Below are 7,053 nucleotides of genomic sequence, written 5' to 3' on the forward strand. Positions count from 1 at the left end.
ATTGGACTTCCCATTCTTCTTTTTTACCGAATACATTAAAAGAACCCAATCGACAATAGGAACTGTTAAAGCGAATCTATTTCTCATCAAAGTTTGTCACAGGTTACACACACCTTATATTTATAAATACGTAAATAAAATTATTAATGCATGTGTTTGTAAAAAAATAAAGAAATATATGCGTAAATATACATATATTTAAATAATTGTAAGTTATAATATCAGTTAGGTCTGAAGGATAACTATTAATATTAGCTTTATCAGTTTAATTATTTCAATTAAACACGTGTATTTATTTACCTATAAAGCTTAATAAAATTGTGGTTTTCCAGTAAAATATTCTTTTTCATAGATAAAACCATCATTATATTGGAATGGTATTTTGGGTTTGAAAAAAACAACAAAAAACCTTTTAGTTGACAAATATACCGCTACGTTGTACGTCACTGTCATAACCTTGGACTAACATGGTCACGACTCCATAAACTAACAGTAAACAAAGCAGAGAGGAAAACTTCATCTATTCGTAAAATCTCCTGTTTAGTCCTGAAAAACCACCAATGTTTGGCGAAAGGAAACAAAGTCAGAGGAAAAAAGTCACATTATTTGAATACCATAAATAATTAAAATAATAAAACCAACAATATTTTAAATCAGTTATTAACTGACAATGCGTGACTTACACACATTGTCAACACAAATCATGTGTGATGGTTTGTTTGTTATGAATTTCGCGCAAAGCTACTCGAAGGCCGTCTGCGCTAGCCGTCCCTAATTTAACAGGGTAAGACCAGAGGGAAGGCAGCTAGTCATCATCACCCACCTCCAATTCTTGGGCTAGTTTTTTACCAATGAATAGTGGGATTGACCGCAACATTATAATGTCCCCACGGCTGAAAGCGCGAGCATGTTTGATGCGAGCGGGATTCGAACCCGCGACCCTCGGATTACGAGTCGAACGCTTTAACATGCTTGGCCATGCCGGGCTCTATGGGTGATGGCATTACACATACACTAGTGTGCAAAAAAGAAACGGAACATTTTAAAAACGTATTTTTAATAACAAATAATGGTTTGTTTGAATAGTATTGAAGTTATTTTATTTTATCACCATAACTTAAACAATATTATGTTCTTTTTTTAAAAAGTACATCATTAGTTAACAGTCATTGTAGATCTAATTTATAAATTCTAGGTGTGCAAAAAAAATAGAACAAAAAGTAATTATAATTGTAATCATGTTTTCAAAAAATTTCCCGCCTTTTTAAAATATGGCTGTAACTTTTTTCCGTGACATTTTTCTTGTAACCTTGTTTCCTGAATTCCAACATTTGACCCGGTATGGCTAGGTGGTTAAGGCACTCGACTTCTAATTCGAGGGTCGCGGGTTCGAATCTCCGTCACACCAAACATGCTCGCCTTTTCAGCCTTAACAGTATTATAATGTGACGGTCAATCCCACTATTCGTTGGTAAAAGAGTAGCTCAAGAGTTGGCGGTGGGTGGTGATGACTAGCTGCCTTCCCTCTAGTCTTACACTGCTAAATTAGGGACGGCTAACACAGATAGCCCTCGTGCAGCTTTGCGCGAAATTCAAAACAAACAAACAATTCCAACATTTAGCTAACTTGTTGAGATGACTTGAGGATACTCAAAGAAATGCTGGTCTTCTTCCGCTAGGGTCAAACTGATGAAGTTAAAAGGAAAAGTATTAGAAATACGTATTTTTGTGGTCGAGGAAATGAAGTTAAATTGCGAGTACTAATCTTAAATGCGTACTTAACTCAACAACGTTCAATTTCGGAGCTTGATTCGTCGTGGTTGACGCAGCAGATCGCGGTATTGTTCTAAAACAAGGAAACAACCAATCAGAGCCTGTTAATTAAGACACTCTCTGGATATGCACAAGATTAACACATCTTTTGACATTTCAATTCTGTATATTTCTTTCACTGTCGGCGAAATCTTTTGAAGATGTTAAGTACCTAAGATGACTTCCCTATAATGAAAGAATGTTATAATGTTTTTCACCTACACGGATTACTCACTTTAAAATTGATGATTAATTAATGTAAATAAAAACTTATGCACATCAAATACTACATTATTTTACTGTTAGTAACAATTAATAATACTTTGTACAAAATGTCATGTTTCATTTTATTCTTTATAACAACACAGGCCTAAAAGCTGTTTTGGGTTTAATAACGAATTTTCCATAATTCAGTTAAGCAGGTTTTAGAGATAGTATTATTTTTTGCCTGTCACGGAAGGATTTTTTTATTTTACAATTCGAGGAGAAAAACTCTTACTTAGACGAAATTAACAACATATTTACCATAAACATAAGAGAATACGTTTCGGTAATTTATACTATCTCTTGTTGCCATAGCGACGGATAAATACTATTGGAAAGAAAATAATAATGTCAAAGTGTATGCTATTCAGAAATGACGCGTCATGTGGCTTGTTAACTGTTAATATACTAGCGATGTGTTTCTCATGGGTTCTAGAACAATAGATAAGACTCCCATTTCGTGATTGGTCTAGGAGAACCTATAGCCAATGGTTCTCAACATTTTAAACATAACAAAATGTGACCTGATTTCAATGAAAATGATTCACTTATGTAAAAGTATATGTGACGTTCTGTGAAAAGACATGTACGTGATGGAGAAAAATGAATATCATTTTAGGGTTCAGCATAGAGGAATTAATGTAGAGCATGTGAACATTTCAAGACAATAAAACCATCACAGACCTGTGTACGCAATTCAAATTAATTAATTAAAAGCGTGTGCATGGTCTAAATCAAACCGAAATCCTTACTGTCCTACGGTTAATCGTTGGTGAGATTATAACCACAAAGGTACATCTGCACAATTTTTATTTATTACTATTTTGAAAAACTGAAACGAGTATTAGTTTTGTGGATATTGTATTTATAAAATAGATTTAAAAACATTTGGTATTTTCAATTTAAATATCACATTATATGATACATGGGTGAAACGTTCTGGTCGGGTATCCCAAAGATTCATTTGTAACCTTTCTTAATATTTACTACTGATCAGAATATCTCAGCAGCAGCAGCCGTCAGAGATGCATGAGAGTTTGGTTTGTTTTGAATTTCGCGCAAAGCTACTCAAGGGCTATCTGCCCTAGCCGTCCCTAACTTAACAGTGTAAGACTAGAGGGAAGGTAGTTAGTCATCTCTACCCACCGCCAACTCTTGGGCTACTCTTTTACCAAAGAATAGTGAGATTGACCGTCACATTATAACGCCTCCACTGCTGAAAGAGCAAGCACGTTTGGTGCGACGGAGATTCGAACCCGCGACCCTCAGATTACGAGTAGAACACCTTAAACCACCTGGCCATGCCGGGCCTATGTATGAGAGTACGAAGCATGCTTATTGACGTCGCAACATGAACCTTGAACTTTCCGATTCACAGCCAGGCACGCTAACCACTTATGCATGGCTATATTAACTTGAAAAATCGAATTCTGATTAAATTGTTAACTATAAATAACGTATGTTACATGTGTTACATGTATGTTACATGTGTTTTCAAGACACAAATAGTACAATACTGGACTGTTACTGTACTTTTTTTTTCAAAATAACACGCGTGTTTGTTTTATCCTCTAGGAATACACAATAACACACGTAAACAGAAGGAATAAAACCTTCACTTTTAAAATACGACGCAAGAAGAATACTTGTGCGACTCAATTAGTAGAGCCTCCTATAATGTAAGAAATAACCTAACTGTGTGCTTGGTGATAGGGTATCTATTCGAGACAAAAACAAAAAAAGAGAGAGAAAGGGAAAAGATCTATTGGTTCTCAGTTGGCTGTGTGGATAGTTTCATGGCGGTAAACGTAATGGCACGAAAAGAATGCACATTAGGGAGGGTGACGAGGTACGCGGGATTCACTCCTTTCTTAGTTCGAATGATAACGATTAAAGCGCCGGTTTCACGGAGTTAGGGTTAGATATCTGCACGACACCTGTAATATCTTAATAAACCTGGTGAGTACTAATGTAATTAATACATCCAATTACTTGTGGCACATCCTGGTCGTCTGTTTGTTGAATTTCATGCAAAGCTACATGAGGGCTATTTGCACTAGCTGACTCTAATTTTCAAGTGGTACGTTAGAGGGATCTTGAAGAGAAAATTTAGAAGAAATGCAGAAACTATTCAACACCATCATGCATAAACGCTAGAGCTATTAACTGCGAACGAATAGTGGGATTGACCTTCATATTATGAAGTTCTTACGGTTGAAAAGGCGACTATGTTTGGCGACGGATTTCCATCCCGAATCTTATTTATCGCTCAGGCTATTACATCATTCAAAACCTGTCATATCTTAATATGACTGATGTATCTCACATGTAGACATTAACTAATACTTTTTCATACGTCATTTTTACTGATTTTTTAATTTTTGAAAAAAAAAATCTGCCTTACTTAATTCGACAAGAAAATACTTTTCTCCATTCTTAGTAAAGAACGTACTAAGCCTAACGCCAGCACAACCTAAAAAAAAAAAAAAAGACTGCTGCGTTTGCATAATGAAGGTATTGTAAAGTAAAACAAAAATCCAATTAGTATGATAACGAGTTACCAAAACACTCAAGAAAGAGATGACGAAATTACTTGTGCAATCTAACACTTGGTAATCTTTGTATTTAACCAAAAACAGAAACAAGAAACACGTGAATTAGAGCTAAAAGTTATTCTTTGCAAGCTTGTTTGAGTTAGCTCTTCTTGTTAGATGAATGATTTAATTAATTTTATAAGTTAACTTTATTTTATGTTTTTATAACATTGCCAGAACTAGATATATACTTTCGTACGGTTGGCAGTTTGTCATTAGATGAATAATGCAAGCAATTTGTTGTCGTTTTCTCCTATAATTTGTTCTTTATCGTCTGTTATATTCGTTTTTCTTATTGCACGAAGTGTTGGTAGGACCTTTACTGTGTGACTTATATTGTCTTTTATTTCTTTATTCCAGTCACGTATGATTTTCAATGTTTCTAACAATGACGTTAGTAAACGTGTTGATAAAACCTTCTATTGTTGGTCTAGAGTCTAGACAGATCTTTCTTATTCTATTAATTTCATCTGTTTAATTATTTCTAACACCGAAATTAATCAAGGTGTTGATAAAATCTTTTGTTGTTTGTCTAAACAAATCTTTCTCATGTCATTTGTGTCATTGTTTCTAACACCGACATTAATTAGGGTGTTGATAAAAACCTTCTGTTGCTGTTCTGGGTAGACATTGTTCAATCCATTAATTTCATTTGTTTCATTGTTTCTAGCTCTGACATTAATCAGAATGCTGATAGAGGGCGATCGTACTTCGTACATTAGTCAACTCTTCTCGATTATTAGTCAAGTTTGTTTGTTTTTCTAATGGTTTCGAACGTTAACTTAATCTAAAGGTTCACACATCTTTATCTGCTTTCTTTCAATAAACTCTTCAATTGCGTTAAATTATTTTAACTTGCCTTTCATTTCCTTCTTGTTTATTGTCAAGGGTTCAATTGGTCTTTCCTTCTGATTTTTTGCTCTTCAGTTGTTGGTTTGATGAGGTCTTTCTTTTTTTTGTTCTTCCTTTATTTCTTTGTTCTTCCTTGTCTGACTTGAACAACTCTTTAGTTTCTTTGTTCTTCCTTGTCTGAATTGAAGAACTCTTTAGTTTCTTTGTTCTTTCTTGTCTGAATTGAACAGACCTTTAGTTTCTTTGTTCTTCCTTGTCTGACTTGAACAACTCTTTAGTTTCTTTGTTTTTTCTTGTCTGAATTGAACAGACCTTTATTTCTTTGTTCTTCCTTGTCTGACTTGAACAACTCTTTAGTTTCTTTGTTCTTCCTTGTCTGAATTGAACAGACCTTTAGTTTCTTTGTTTTTCTTGTCTAACTTGAACAATTCTTTAGTTTCTTTGTTCTTGTTTGTCTGAATTGAACAGACCTTTAGTTTCTTTGTTCTTCCTTGTCTGAATTGAACAGACCTTTAGTTTCTTTGTTCTTCCTTGTCTAACTTGAACAATTCTTTAGTTTCTTTGTTCTTGTTTGTCTGAATTGAACAGACCTTTAGTTTCTTTGTTCTTTCTTGGCTGACTTGAACAGGCCTTTAGTTCTTTGTTCTTCCTTGTCTGACTTGAACAACTCTTTAGTTTCTTTGTTTTTTCTTGTCTGAATTGAACAGACCTTTAGTTTCTTTGTTCTTCCTTGGCTGACTTGAACAGGCCTTTAGTTCTTTGTTCTTCCTTGTCCTACTTGAAAAGGTTTAGTTTCTTTGTTCTTCACTGTCTAACCTAAACTTGAACTTGTTTGTTTTACAGGTATAACTTGTTTAAGTGGTATGAAATAAACAGGAAGAATATTCCGTCTTAACATTTGCTAAACTTCACTAAGTACTTGATTATATCTACCACAGATACACTGTTAAGTAGATGAGAAATTCCATGTGGGTTGGATACTTCTCAGTGAACCACTACTTGAGTAATTAATACTTATGCACGTGCTATTATGCACACCGAAGACAAAAAACACTGAAACTTTTCGAGCGCATGTAATGCAATTACTTACTTTGATTGGTAAACACCGACTTTCATCCACAAAATTACTGGACACTACAGACAGCAGTGTTCATTTTGTAAGCTCAGCTTTAGGTTTACAATTAAAAGAGGAAATATAACGTAGAATTTTTGGTTAAAAATAAGGATAAAAAAGAAATAAAACGAAATGTATATTATATTATACCTTTGTTGATAATTCCTTGTTATAGCTACTATAACTAATAAAGATTATTTATTGAATTGACAAAGGAATCCTGTTGCTTTTGTGTGTTTTTCCAAATGAAATCACTCATTCGTTCGCACAGCACGAGCCACCTAAAGACAAGGAGTTAGACATATTCTCAAAAACAAAACTGCAAACGGATTACTCATAACCACTGAACTGTAGACGAAAAGGAATTATAAACTGGACTTTTGACCTGCAATCTCGATACTCATTAGGTACTTCGAA

This window comes from Tachypleus tridentatus, chromosome 9 (genome assembly GCF_004210375.1).
Source record: "Tachypleus tridentatus isolate NWPU-2018 chromosome 9, ASM421037v1, whole genome shotgun sequence".
Classification (NCBI taxonomy): Eukaryota; Metazoa; Arthropoda; class Merostomata; order Xiphosura; family Limulidae; genus Tachypleus; species Tachypleus tridentatus.